The 15,323-nt window shown below is 41.8% G+C and overlaps 1 protein-coding gene across 5 annotated transcripts in view; it reads right to left on the reverse strand.

The window, feature by feature from the left end:
* FYN (FYN proto-oncogene, Src family tyrosine kinase) overlaps positions 1-15,323 on the reverse strand; it is a 215,232-nt gene that overhangs the window by 157,081 nt on the left and 42,828 nt on the right. Inside the window, exon 1 of one of the 5 annotated variants that reach the window (XM_043592136.1) lies at positions 550-570. The exons of the other annotated variants lie outside the window; for them this stretch is intronic. The gene's annotated coding sequence lies outside the window, so the exon portion shown is untranslated. Of the gene's footprint in view, positions 1-549; positions 571-15,323 lie in introns of those variants that run through there. 5 annotated transcript variants of the gene reach the window in all.

Here is a 15,323-nt window from a genome sequence, read left to right on the forward strand (position 1 = left end):
GGAGTCTACAAGCCATAGTATGATTTACAAGTACAAGATATCAGTATGGGCATAATCATTTTATTTCATTTCTGTTCCCTGTTGAACAGAAACTCTTGTTCAAACTCTTATTCCCGTATTTAAATCCTTCTATAATCTGGACTCACTTTAAATCTCCAACTGGATCGTGATTGCGGTTTTATGACAGTCCCTGGAAATCGAATATATCCTTTCACCTAAAAATCTTTCTTTAAAAATGCAGCACTTGAACCACCTTCCCCAAGACCTTGACCCAGATTAAACGGAGTTTTAGCCATTCCAGTAACCCCTTGGGCAGAATTTTAATTAGTTTAACAGACACGTGCATTGCAGAGATCTTTATGTCGTTTCCATTTTCCTGCTTCTTTATTTTCTAATTTGTGTTTGCTTACTTCCCAAATTAGCACAAGTAGGGTTCATGTCTTAATATGGATGTCAGTGACCAACAGCTCACTACTGATGACAGATTAGTCCCACCTCCCTCACTTTTTAAAATATACAAATATCAGAGTAGTATTCCTATACACTCACCCTTGGTGTCTCCTCCAGAGGGTCCAGTGATGAGAGAGTTACTAAGAGTATTTAAGAGCCTCATTTCGACTCAGGAGCAAGAAATTCATCTACCACTGACAAAAACAGCTTCAGAATAAATTCCAAACACCCAAGTGTTATTTTCTTCACCCCACAAACCCACGAACATTATGTGACCATGACACAAGCTTGGATGACATCCCATGGTGATCAGATGATAGATGTTTTCATTGGTTTCTCCTTAAATCAGGGCTATTAACAGCAGCATGATACTGAATGAACACCATCAGCAAAAGAGCTCAAATTGTATCTGACAAGGCTCACTTCATAAACCTCAACTATTTTCCTACTGAAGAGATGTTGTATTAAGTCAATTCTGTTTATACAACCATTATGTATTTATGTTCTCTTTAAAGATAAATGATTCTTTTATGAAGAATGAATTGCACACAAAATACTATCTGCCTTGTAAAGACGCCAACATACACACTTAAAATACACAAGCCAAACACAACCAGTTATCAATACTTCTTCCAAATATAACAAGTGGTGTACAGAATTCTCTTTTGCATAGTAGGGTGATTTTAGTGAGGAAAGCAAAATTAATAATACTACTGTTGGGAAATGACCTGAGAAATAGGTTAACTGTACCTTATAATACACTAATATTTTTATCACAGAGCTTAAGATATTTTAATTTGAACTTAAACTATACTAGTGTATATAATATAAATTAGAATGATCTAACTGAATGGGCAAAAAATACCAATGTTCATTCACTCACTGAATATTTATTGGCAGGTGCTTTGATAGACAAGGGAATATGAAAAGACACTGTCTCTCCAATCTCAAAGTCTTAGGGAAAACAGATACACAATCATAAAGACAACCACATGTTAACTACTATAATTATTCAGTAGGCTTTGCTTGGAAACACCCATAATTAAAATTTGGCAAATCATAAAAAGGGTATGATAGAGATCTATTTATACTGACTGGGGTCATCTCCAAATCAAAAAGCAGTATGTATAAGATGATCCTATTTATGTTGAACGACAACAAACAAACCAGATTACAAGGAAAGGGTAAGGAAAAAAGACCCATCCAGAGGTTAATCATGGTTATCTCTGGGATGAGTAGAAAGGAACATGGTAAAAAAGAAAAAAAAAAAAAAAAAAGACTATTTACATACTTTTTACTTTACACATGAATTTTCAAAGCAATCTATACATTCCTGTAATACTTGACAGCTAAGGAAATAAATGATTAAAGCAGGTAGCACAGGAGCAGCCAGCAAAGCAAGCTGAGATGAGCTACCCATAGAAGGAAATCCAGAAAAGGGCAGAGTCATAGAAGCCACTGGAGGACAGTGTTGAGAGAGAGGGCTGGTCGACCAAATCATGAGACTGCGTAACGGAAGTGAAGGAGGACAAGGACGCCAGAAAGGACAAGCTACAAAGGAGGAGGAGTCTCTAACTTGGAATATGGCTGTTTTGATGGCACAGTAGTGGAAATAAGACTGCAGCGGGGTAAAGATGGGGTGTGAAGATGGGGGGTGAACAGCAGCTGTAAATCAAATGCCACAGGACAGGAAACACGCAGGAATAATGCGAACTGGGAGCAAGCTGCCCCATCTCTTCCGTGTTGCCAAACCGGTACCAAAAAATACTTGTGGGCCACCTCCAGCATTTGACCCTTTCAAGATTGGCATTGAAGAGAAAACGTCAAGTAAAAATTCTGTTCTTAGTCTCTTTTTTTTTTTTTTTTAAAGAGAGCATTTCACATGTTGCCAGGCTCAGAGCAAAGACCTGATACATAAAAACCATCCTCTCATTTTTTAAACATTCAATATTTGAACAAAAAAGTGTTCACCTTGCTTTCCTTTAAGAGTCTATACACTCACATACTCTAGTGGTAAACGTTTAATCCAGACTCTTGTATCATGCTAACATAACAGCCCTCAGCTAAATATTACCAGTGGTAAAATATGTGTTTGGGTGGGAAGCACAAATTAACTGGTAATTTCTGGAAGGAAAACATTAGGAAGGACCCAAAATTCTCCCAGAAAATATATAAACACTCAAGTTGACTTTCAGTTTATCAAATTTCCTCAGGAAAGAACTTCCCATTTGCAGCTGACTTATATTACAACAACACACCCAATAATTTCATTAGAATGTTATTTTTAATCAGTTCATCATATCGCTTCGCCTCAGGAAGTGGAAGCAAGGAGTACATAAAGTCACCAACTATGGATACAGAACATTCTGAAGTCAAAAAGCATTTTTCACTGGGAAAATAGTTAGAAAGGCACAGCATCTCCACAAAAGAAAGGTATCAACAGTTGATACTCTTACATGAGTAGACGGTCTTTGAAAAAAATCTTCATTGCAAACTTTTGCAAACTGAAAAGCATCTATTGCAAGATGTGAAGAATCTATTTGGTAATGACTCATCTGTGATAACATCATTGGCTGGGTCATTGCCATAGAATCTATTTTAAGCTCATCTCACTTTGCTCTGGTTCTCATAGTTTATTAAGAGGCAATTTGGAAGATGATAAATATTAGCGCTCTACTTTCAAATGATTTTCTCCTGACCCGACAAATACAGCCGCAGGCATGTGCAAAGAGAACTCATGTGAAAGCCCTCTGTATACTAGGCTTAACTTTTGACTGAAACTTAGGGGAAAGCCTCACCACCACCACCACCCCTCCATTTGGCATCCTATTAACACTGGGTGACATTCTTGCCCGTGTCTCCATGTCTTTGTCTTTCCATTGACAGTACATTTCTCTGTCTAGTGTCCTTTGTCTTCAGCTTATACACAGTTTTGCTCTAGCGTGCCTTTCCTAGTTCACTCCGTCTCCTCTATTTTGCCTTACCTGCTCTCATTATTTTGTATTTGTATTTGTTTACGTTTAGCTATTTTGTTTCTCTGGTCTCCTGTCTCTTCTTCCATTTAGGGCCCTTTCCCCTGCCTGCCCAAATAAGGCGGCCACAAAATGCATTCTTGTGTACCCTGACCCCTAAGGTTCTTATTTGTATCAAGTTCACAAATTCACAGGCTAAACCAGCGTGTTTGTCGGAAAATATCTTTATTTTATACTTGTGACAAAGGAACTGCTTACAATTTCCTGGATTTTTGAAAGCTCCTTCCAGCTCCCCATCTCTGTGCACTGCAGGCATTTCCTTAGACTGCCAGGCCCAACATTAGCACTCTGTAGGTTGTAAGACCTGCTAAAAGGCTGAGTCAGGAAACTATGGCCTTTGATGCGTAGGACCAGGGGTCCAGGCAACTTACTGGGATCGCTCTGGGCTGTGAGCAAAGAGGCCCAGACCATTCTATGTTCAAGCAACACAAAGATTCCACTCCACAAGGCTTTGGGGGAACATCCACTTCTCCATTTAGCTACTACGCTTTCAAGATCTTTGCTGAAAACAGATTTAACTGCCTCAAACAAACACCAAAGACTTAGTTTTATAATTGTGCTTCGCACCCAAACAAATCTGCAACTGAAATAGCATGAAGCCTCTGGGATTTAGATTAGAGGCAGCACCATATAGACAAAGAGCACAGTTTTTATAATCAGACAGAACTGGGCTCAAATCCTAGCATTCTCTACATAGCATACCGGGCAAGTTATTCGACTTCTCAGGTTTCAGCTTTTCATCAGCAAAATGAAGATATCAATACCTGCCACGTAGGATTTCTGTGAGGATTAAATTGTATGAGGTAGGGGTGCCTGGGTGGCTCAGTCGGTTAAGGTTAAGTGTCTGGCTCTTGGTTTCGGCTCAGGTCATGATCTCAAGGTACGTGAGTTTGAGCCCCGCATCAGGCTCCACCCTGACAGCTTGGAGCCTGCTTGGGATTCTCTCTCTCCCCCTCTCTCTGCTCCCCGCCCCACCCCCGCACGCTTGCACTCTCTCTCTAAATAAATAAACTTAAAAAAAAAATTGTATGAGGCAATATAGGAGAATGACTAGCACAGCAGTAAACAGTGGTGTGAGGAGAACAGAAAGCCTGCATGCTTTCAGGCTCTCTTCTGCCAGCCGCTAATGTGAATCCTGGCTTTGCCTTCCTGGTTCCTCCCCTTGACTACCCTTCTGGGAAAGTCTTGATCCTGGCCTCTTTTGGGGTATTTTATGATGCAGAATGAGGAAGGAAGGGGGAAAAGGAAGTGGGTCCTGGTTAGGAAAAGTCAGTAAGTTGGTCAGCGCCATAGGGCGTGAGGAAATCTGGTGGGAGAACAAGGGATTTGAAGCATTGCTGTAGACGCTATATCCCCACCATTGCACTGACAAACACAAGTAAAGAATTTGCTGTTTGAAATTGTCACCGCTGAACTGTATTTGTTGCACTCTAACATCATCCTGAGGAGGGATCATGTAGCTCTGGATGCATAAGGGTTAGAGTAAGTACTATATTAGTTTTATTATTATTTAATTATCCAGACTTGGAAGTGGAAGTGGTTCATAAGCAACAGGGAAGGGGAAGTAAAAACAACCACCGCCTGCCTCATTGTAAAAGGAATGTAGGGAGGCGCTGGGAGGCTGGTGACTGATGGTTAGAGGGCTGGAGCCAGGTCCTATTACCCATCCCCGATTCATTCTGATTCTGGTGAGTCATTAGCATTTCTGTGTTTCAGTTCTTCCCTTGTAAAATGGCAGGGTGGGAGGGCCATATTATTATGGCCCAGCAGTTGACCTTTAAAAGTTTGCTGGGAGATATGCCAACAGCTGGGTCCTCCCAACTCGGACTTGTTGTACTCCTTGAACAAAAGTACGTGTGTGTGTGTGTGTGTGTGTGTGTGTGTGTAAACACATTATCTATATGTGTGTGCATATGCACACACACACACACACACACACACACAAATTCTGCAGCTGTCCCTGCACAAACAACTAATCACTGAAAAAGAAAGCCTTCAAAAGGATCATCTGGTTAATCCTGCTACATCCAAACAAGAATATCACTGAATCTAAAAAAATGAGAGTTTTCTTTTCCTAAAATCTCCAAGGGAGAGGTTTATAGCTTCCGATTAATGATGTACTTGACTTTCTAACAACTCTCATAATGGAAAAGTTCCTCTTTGCTACATTTTTAAAATTGCACTCCTGCCTGCATTCTCCATCCCTCTTAACCAGACTATTTTGTTCTTGGACAGAGCATAGCACCTTCCAACAACTATATAATTTACTACGCATTAACGTTTACTGCTTATTGTCTCATTTCCTTGCCCCCAACTGGAATAAGCTGCCCTGTTCAGCGATTTATCTCAAGTACCTACAACAGTGCCTAGCTCATAAAAGGCACTTGATAAACATTTATAATTTGAAGCTGAATTCTTTTGTTTAATCTTTGATGAAATCACAAATCTACAGAGCTGGAAGGCGCCTTAGAAGAGGGCCGGCAGCAATGAGAAACGAAGGATGAGAAAACTAAGGCCCCGTGAGGGGAAGTGGATTGCCCCAGGTCATACATTTTCATCAGTGCTCCTTCAACTCGGCCTCAGCACCTCCACATGGAACTGTGATCCTGGGGAAGCAGCTTGGCTGGAAGCTGGCCAATGAGCAAGGCCAAATCTGAACTTGTTTAAAGCAAAAGAGTCAGAGAGAATAAGCTACGGTATTTATTTACGGAACATAAAGTCTCATATAATGATAATAATTTGTGCATCAGTAGCTGCTTTCATCTAAGGATCTCAGCTTATGAAATTCTCAACCCACAGGGTCAGGTATCATTATCTGCTCTTGGACAATGGTGCTAAGAGGTTGGCTACCCTATGGCCTTACTGCAGGATGGTTCAAGGTCTTTGGAACTACATATCCACGGTGTGGTTTTATATTATTCTCTCCATGTCCCCATCCTTATCAATATCACAAACAGCTTGACAAAGCTACAACAGCTACAGTAATCTCCCAGCTTGTTCTCTTTCTGGTGCCCCTAAAACCATTTAGGTACATGCCAAATTTTAAACCAGCGTATAGAGAAACAACACTGGGCATTTCGGGTGTTTGATCCTGTAGTATCTCCTTCAGGTCACCCAGGGCTAGGGCTTCCTGAGCTTGTGCTGGAGAAAGGCCAACCACAAGGACATCTGAGGTACACAGCAGCTTTGGGGGTTGGGAATTTTCTTCTTTCTTCACTTTACTGCCTTTGCCCCACATACCCCTTTCCATCTGTGGAAAGCAGGTGAACTCTGTTGGAATTTTTACCTACCCACACAATTATAGAACTTATAGCTACCCCGCAATTATTTAGGAATCACATTAAGGACCAATTAGATTGAGTCAACACAACAAGTCCTGTGGGGGAGTCCATTTATAAATGGCTTTGACCAGGTGGCATTCCTTTGAGGAATGAGGGCAACACGGGATTCTGCATTCCCACACTGCTCGCCGTAAAGCTCTCCCCAGGTCCCTTCCTGCATGTAAGCAGGGGGCTGGCTCTTCTTTACTCCCTTGTTGAGCAAAGGTACCTGCCTAGCCAGTGCTGCCTAAATGACACCAGCGCTACAGCAGCCTCTTCACCTGCGCCAAGCTTACAGCACCAGGTCCAGGCAGAGGAACACCTGCTACAGTCTGTGGTCTGTCCTATGAGCTTCCTCTGCTTCGGCAGCCCCTGGGACCACACGGCTGACCTTGCCCGTGGGCTGGGAACTTTGAGGCTGAAATGCCCGGCCAGCATCCTGATGCTTGCTGGCACCTTGGGCTTGTGGAAACAGGCCTAGACTCAGCACTTCTCAGGGTCTTCCGAGAGGCCTGTGTTCTGTGGGATGATCTAAAGGTAAAAGCGGAAAAAGAATTCTGCGATCAAATGAATCTGTGAAACCTGGGCAGAAAAATATGTTAAACAATGGTGGTTGCACAAAGAAACTAAAAACAGAATTACCACACGATCCAGCAGTTCCAATTCTGGGTATATATCCTAAAGAACTAAAAGTAAATTCCTGAAGACATATTTGCACACCCGTGTTTATAGCAGCGTTATTCCCAGCAGCCAGAGGATGGAAGCAACTCAAGTGCCAACTTGGGCTGGATGGAGAAACAAATGCGGGATGTACATACAATGGAATGTTACTCAGCCTTAAAAAAGAAGGAAATTCTCACACATGCTACATCATGGATGAGTCTTGACAACATGATGCTAAGTGAAATAAGCCAGTCATAAGAAGACAATACTATACGATTCCATTTATAGGAGATATCCAGAGTAGTCAAATTCATAGAGATAGAAAGTGGAATAGTGTTTGCCAGGGATTCGGGGAGGGGAGAACGGAGTGTTATTTAAGGGGTGTAGGGTTTCACCTTTGCTAAGATGAAAAGAGTTCTGGAGACTAGTTGAGCAACAAAGTAAATATACTTAAATTACTAAACTGTACGATGAAAATGGTCAAGATGGTAAATTTCATGTCATGTGTATTTTACTGAATTAAAAAAAAATACATTCAACAGCCATCTTTGCAGTAGGACTGATCAGAACCTTAAATGCTATTATGCATGGGGAATCCCCAAGAAGGGCATATAGCAGACAGCTTTGCCCAGCTTATCTGGCCTCGCAACCCAGTTTTTGCTGAGCATCTCATGGGACCAGTGTGCTTCAGAACAGACTTTAGGAAATGAGCTACTAAACTGGAAACTGTTAAAAAATAGGAAATCCTACTTTTTTTTTTTTTAATATTTACATCAAGGAAGGCAGGATTCCAGAGCCTGAAGCCAGATTTTCAACACAGCTTTAAGTTGCTATCATCCTCTGATTGAGGAGCACCAGACTCTATGTTCAACCCTGTCACTTATTAGCCACATGGCCTTGGTCTCAAACAAGTCACTAATTTTATCTCCTCGGATGTATGAGAATAATACTGGCTCAACCTATCTTACTGCTTTGTGGTGAAATCTAGGGAAAGAACTTGAAAAGTACCAAAGTGCTATTCAAAATGTAAGACAATTATTTATTATTTAAAAAAATGTATTTTGATGTTTATTATTTATCTTTGAGAGAGAGAGAGAGCGCGCACAAGAGCAGGGGACACAAAATCTGAAGCAGGCTCCAGGCTCTGAGCTGTCAGCACAGAGCCCGACGCAGGGCTTGAACCCACCAACTGTGAGATCATGACCTGAGCTGTAGTCAGATGCTTAACCAACTGAGCCACCCAGGTGCCCCCTGAGATAACTACTAAGTATTTATGCTTACTGAAGTGTAACAGACAACTTATGGCAACGTGAAGAGCTAAGAATAATATCTACAGGCACCAAACAGGCACTATGAGCATAGAGATGGAAGAGAAGGGAAAAAGGAAGAATGGTGGATTGAGCACTTGTAGTATAGCAAATAAAGAGTCTGGGAGTCAGAAAACATAGGTTCAAAAGCTGATTTTATTGCTGTCTGACCTTGGACAGGTCACTTAACCTCCCTGACTCTCAGCTTGCCCAGCTGTCAAATGAGGTGGTGGGAGATCATCTCAGAGGGCACTTCCAGCTATGATTCTATGAAATGCTGACAGAGACGTCACCACGGCACCTGCACGCCTCCTCCACCAGACACTTAAGCCTGCCCTCGCCTCGCTCCATGCTAGGATACAAAGATGAGCAGGCCACTGTCTGTGCTCCCTGGTGAGCCAGATGGGGCTGCTGGCCTGCAGACCAGTACGAGAAGATGAGACGGCACATGTGGGGGATGCCATGGATTTATTTCTTTCATATTATTCTCCTAGTGCCTTGCTCCAGTGTTTTTTTTTAAAAAGGTGTTTCCAAAGTATCTTTAGTGCAGGACTGACTCAACTGAGCTAAGCAGATGGTGGGGAAAAGTTGCTAACTGAACAGAAGTAAAGACTTTCACAGAAGTAAGGCTGGGCAGACCGGGGGACCCACCTTCCTGCCGGGTTCAGTGACTATTCCCAGAAAATGTGAGATGCCCAACCACTGCAGGTCAGCAGATGATAACCTGTCCCCGGCACCCTCTTGGAAGGGCAGAACGTTGGCGGTGCGGGAAGGTGGGAGAAAAGTGGCTGGATACGGACAGGCAAGGGGCCCAGGGGAAGCATCAGTCTTTGGGAGGGGGAGGGGGGGGATGTGGGAGTAGGAGAGCAGGCCCCCATAGTGAAGGAGCTGGTGGGTTTTGATTTCCTGTGTGTCATGACAGAGAACCCCCAAAGGTATCCAAGGGGGCAAGTAAAAGTGTGCCTGTGTGAGGGAAGATGGAGTCCCAAATGAGTGGCAGGATGGAGGGAGTGCAGGGGAGAGGAGGCCGGGGCAGTTTAAAGGACAGGCTTGCCCAAGGGCAGTGTTGATACATGCCAGAAGGAATGAAAGTGGTGGCTCGGCGGGAAGAACATGTGTGACCAAAGTTTATCAATATATTAGCCGTGCGGAGTAAGACAGCATGCTTCTTCCAGCTCTTGGGGAGACAGGGCAGAGGGAGAAGCCGATGACCAGCTGTAATAACTGAAGAAATTACCAGGTGAGCTGGAAAAGAGTTCTCTGCTTCTGTCACATTTAGACTGAACTGGTAATGAAGACGTTGAATAAAAATGTCCTTTGAAGAAAAGGTAACAATGAAAATGAATTTGTAGACATGGGCAGGGGAGAGACTAGACATGGGGGATGTGCAAAACAGAAGGGGTTATTTATTCAATCTGCTTTAGATCAAGGACTCATCTCTTTGGGTCCATGAAGAGGTGCCCAGGAAGTCCACAGACCTCCCGAAGTATCACACTGTATCTCTGTTTGTGTGTATGTGTGCACACAGTTTTCTTGATGGAGGATTTCCCTAGCTTTAATCTGCTCTAAAAGACCCCCAATCAGTAGGTTTAAATGGTCTTAAGATCCTCAATATCATACGGAAAATTTCTCTCCTACCTGCTTGACAAATCTGCCATGTCAGAGCACATTAAGAATAAGGTGTTAAAACTGTATGTATTACAAAACTTAAGAACCAAGGAATACGGGGCACCTGAGTGGCTCATTTGGTTAAGCGTCCGACTTTGGCTCAGGTCATGATCTCAGGGTTCATGGGTTTGATCCCCGCGTCAGGTTCTGTGCTGACGGCTCGGAGCCTGGAGCCTGCTTTGGATTCTGTTGTCTCCCTCTCTCTCTGCCCCTCCTCTGCTCACGCTCTGTCTCTCTCTCTCAAAAAACTAAAAAATAAACAAAATAATAATAATAAAAAAAGAACCAAGGAATAGTCGCTCTCCTATCATCTTATCAAAATTAAGGTACATTATAACACTCTAAAGACCATTAACACTGGCAAATATATTTAACTTAAATATTTTAAATTGGCAATGTTAAAAGTACATTTAGAATTTTGCAAGTGCATTCCTTGCAAAAGGCTTACTGTGTCTATAGTATTTTAATATGAAAGTACCTGGATCTTTAATATTCACAGCTAGATTCAAAGACCTGCCAAAAAACAGTTATTAGAACTACTTTTAACAGTCATGACCCCTTTTCCCCCCAAAAGGATGTTATCAAGTACACTGTGCAATAACGACTATAAATACATGACATGCCTGTTACTATAAATAAATATTGCACATTCTCCCAACCCATTTAATTACCATTCACCTAAAGCAGTGCAATTAAAAACTGTTGAATTCTGAAAATGGGAAAAGCCCTCTTGTCTCTCTTAGGTAGTTTTACAATCCTAACAATAGACTTAATGAAGCCTTTTAAAACAAGGACGATTACATTAAAATGACCGGGGCATGTAGAAATTCATTACATAGATCCTCCTGCTGTCTGATGGATTAAATGCCTCATCACACCCTAGAGAGAAGAACAAAGAAAAAAGAAAAATCACAACTTTCTGAGTGAACATCTTATGCCTGAGATTTAATCCGGCCCCGTTAATCACTCAGGACCACTCTACACCCAAAGTGCAAAGGAGATATGCTTGCTATCAGATAAATTATGAAATGGCCCTAAGAGTGCTGTACGGCTTACTGAATACAAACTGACATTACAATCCACATCTTGATGATGCCAGACAACAATTATCCAAGTTGATACAGCTTTTTCCCTTGAGAAATGATAAGAGCTACAAAAACAAAATCCACTCCCTGGGGAACCTTCAGGGACTGTTAGCACCCATTACCCTTAAGTACCCTCAGAGATAGCACCAACTGACAGTTTTGTTAAATTTATCTCTAAGTTGTTTTAAGTTTTCCTGTTACTATTATACATAGAATTGTTTCTTTGGCTTCATTTTCCACCTATTAGCTGCTAATATATAGAAATACAATTGATTGGGGCGCCTGGGTGGCTTGGTTGGTTGATGAACGTCAGACTCTTGATTTCAGCTCAGGTCATGATCTCAGGGCTGTGGGATCGAGCCCTGCATTGGCCTCCACACTATGCATGGAGCCTGCTTAAGATATTCTTTCTCTCTCTCTCTGCCCCTCTCGTGCTTTCTCTGAAAATAATATTAATAATAGTAATAATAATTGATTTGTGTGTATTGACCTTGTATCCTATAACTTTACTAAGTTCACTTATTTGTTCTTTCTAGAAGTGGTTTTATACATTCCTTAGGATTTGTCTATGTAAACAGTCATGTCACTATAAGTAAAGAGAACTTTACTTCTTCCCATCCAGTCTGTGTGCCTTTCATTTCTTGTTCTATCTCTATTCTCCTTCTTAAAGGACTACAATGGCTTGTTTCACAGGCAAGGAAACTCCTGCCACTGTATTCCAGTTTGCTTCATGCCATTTTTGACCTTTGTAGAGCCATGAAGACTGAACCATGGGAAGCTGTGGCCTTACCAGAAAGATCTTGATCCCACCAAGCCATCCATAGAAAACAGGGGCTTAGATTCAGAGCCTCAAACTTGAAGGAACAAGAATTTATAGTTGATTTCCTATAGTTCAATTACTTGTACCTCTCAAGATGCTGACACATTAAAAAAAAAAAAAAAAAGACGAAGAAGAAAGAAAAGAAACACCAAAAGGAATTAATGAATTTTTGGACTTTTGAGCCAGAAGGGTCCTTACAGATTAAACCTCTCCTCTTATAACAAAAGTCAGGCTCAGCATGTCCAGCGACTAGTACAAAGCCAGCTGGAGGCAGACATAGAGTCTGCTATTCCAAACAGGACATGAATTGGGAGGGCACAGTCCTGGATTCTAGCCTTGAGTAGGTCAGGAATGTATTCCTGTCTATAGACTGTAAGTCGAAGAGTCTAGAGGAGATCTCAGATAATCTGAGTACTGGTCCAAGTAGATGGCATGACTTGGGCCCACGTGAATACGAGCATCTTTTTTGGACCTTTGCTAAGAGTGTACCCTAAACCAGGGCAAGATGACATTTTCCAGTACCTGGCTAATCTGTAGCTAGTTATTACTATTAAGAAATGAGTTAAAAAAAAAAAAAAAGAAAAGAAAAAGAAATGAGTTTTCAGGGCAACTGTCTGCCTCAGTTGGTAGAGCATGTGACTCTTGATCTTGGGGTTGTAAGTTCGCGCCTCACTTTGGGTGTAAGGATTACTTAAAAATAAAATAAAATAAAATAAAAGAAAAGAAAGAAAGAACTGAGCTTTCCTCTTCCTATCTGAATAAACTTACCCTGAAATAAGTTAAAAACTAGGATCTTATACAGCATCTCTGACCCTGTTTAAACCAACTGCTGAACATGATCATCTCATATCATCATAACATCTTAGGGCTCACAGATAGCCCCTGGGGATCCTGCTAAATCTTCTCTTATATATTTTTTGTATTTTTCTCTTAGAAGAACTCGGCAGAGTCAGGAAAATCACCAGCCTGTGAGCAAGCCCTCTTTGCTAACCAAGGGATGTTATGAAGGATGTCCTCGGAGCGCCTGGGTGGCTCAGTCAGCTGAGCGTCTGACTTCGGCTCAGGTCATGAGCCCGTAGGGGACAAGTTTGAGCCCCACATCGGGCTCTGTGCTGACAGCTCAGAGCCTAGAGCCTCCTTCAGATTCTGTGTCTCCCTCTCTCTCTGCCCCTGCCCTGCTCATAATCTGTCTCTGTCTCAAAAACAAATAAACATTAAAAGAAAAAAATAAGGATGTCCTCAAATTAGCAAGCATTATTTCTGTCAATCAAATATATATCTTTGAACAGCTGAAATTCTAGAACTTTTAGGAAGTCCAGTTCTTCAAATTTCCCCTCCTGTCACGTAAGGCCAAGCATTCTTACTCACCAATCACTTCTCTAAAATAACCATCAGTTGTCACTGCTAAAACAGAAGTTCCAAGAGGTCAAAAGTGTTTACTGACATCAGAATGAGGCCCCAACTGGACAAAATAGAAATGAGATAATAAAAGAGCATCACTCATGGCTCTTGGGTGTGTACTGGGCAAAGCTTATTTCACCAGAGAAGGGGAAGCTGAGAGGGTAGGAACCACCACACTAGCTACTTGCACTGGGGACAGGGCTGGGGCCTGCTTGGGAATATTACCTCATTTGACTAGCAAAAACTGTAGGGGGTGGGGGTAGATATAACCTCTTTAGCTCCTGAGGAAGCTAGTTAAGTAGATTGCCCAAGGTCAAACAACCAGTTAATGGCAGAGTGGCAATTTGAATCCAGATTGATCTCTCTCTCTTTTTAAATTATTTTAAGTACATTTATTTATTTTGAGAGAAGAGAGAGTGAAAGCAAGCAGGGGAGGGGCAGAGAGAAAGAGATTCCCAAGCAGGCTCCATGCTATCAGCACAGAGCCTGATGTGGAGCTTCACGAACTGTGAGATCATGACCTGAGCTGAAACCAAGAGTCGGATACTTAACTGACTGAGCCACCCAGGTGCCCTCCGATTGATCTCTCTTAAGTCCATCCTTTTAATTAATTTTATTATAAAAGTAACATAAACATATTAACAAACACTGAGACAAAAATCCCCATGATCCCATAACCCAAATACAATGTTAGCATTCTGGTATAATTTTTGAAGGCACTTCCCACACATGCATTGTGCTTTGCAGAACTATGATCATCATATTCCACAATTTGGTATCCTGCATTTTTCTACTTAACAAGGTAGCCATCTAACTTATTTGACAAATTTTCTAATCATTTTCATTAATATATTATATTCCATGGGTAGACATGTCATAGTTTACATAATGAAACCTCAAACTGTGGAACATGGAGGTTCTTTCCAGTTTGGGGGGCAAAGCATGGTGTTATTTTGAGTATACCATGCTGCCTTCCTAAATATGTATGGTCACCACTGAACGTTTCGGATAGACAATGCCAATCAACAGATGATAAAAACTGTGATTAAAGGGGCGTCTGGGTGGCTCAGTTGGTTAAGCGTCCGACTTCGGCTCAGGTCATGCTCTTGTGGTTCATGAGCTCAAGTCCCGTGTTGGGATCTTGTGCCGACAGCTCAGAGCCTGGAGCCTGCTTTGGATTCTGTGCCTCCCTCTCTTTCTGCCCCTCCCCGACTCATGCTCTGTTTCTCTCTTGTCTCTCAAAAATGAATAAACGTTAAAAAAAAAAATTTTTTTAAACCTGTGATTAAAATATTTTGAAAATGCCACCATCACTGAGCTCTTAGCCCTAGAGTCAAATAAATCTGATGAATGCTATTAATGAAGGGTGACCCAAAAATAACAAGTTAAAAAGAGCCACACTTCTGAAGCTCCAGAGAACATGTGCTGTGAATGGTTTCTGCTCCACTTTCAGTTTCCTAGGAATGCCAACAAAAGAAGTTATCCTCACTAAAATCTAGATTTGGAAGAATGAATTCTTTGAAAACAAATCCGATCACCTGTATGTGTCAGAGTGGTCAGAACTTACAAATGAGACC

Source organism: Prionailurus bengalensis, chromosome B2 (genome assembly GCF_016509475.1).
Source record: "Prionailurus bengalensis isolate Pbe53 chromosome B2, Fcat_Pben_1.1_paternal_pri, whole genome shotgun sequence".
Classification (NCBI taxonomy): Eukaryota; Metazoa; Chordata; class Mammalia; order Carnivora; family Felidae; genus Prionailurus; species Prionailurus bengalensis.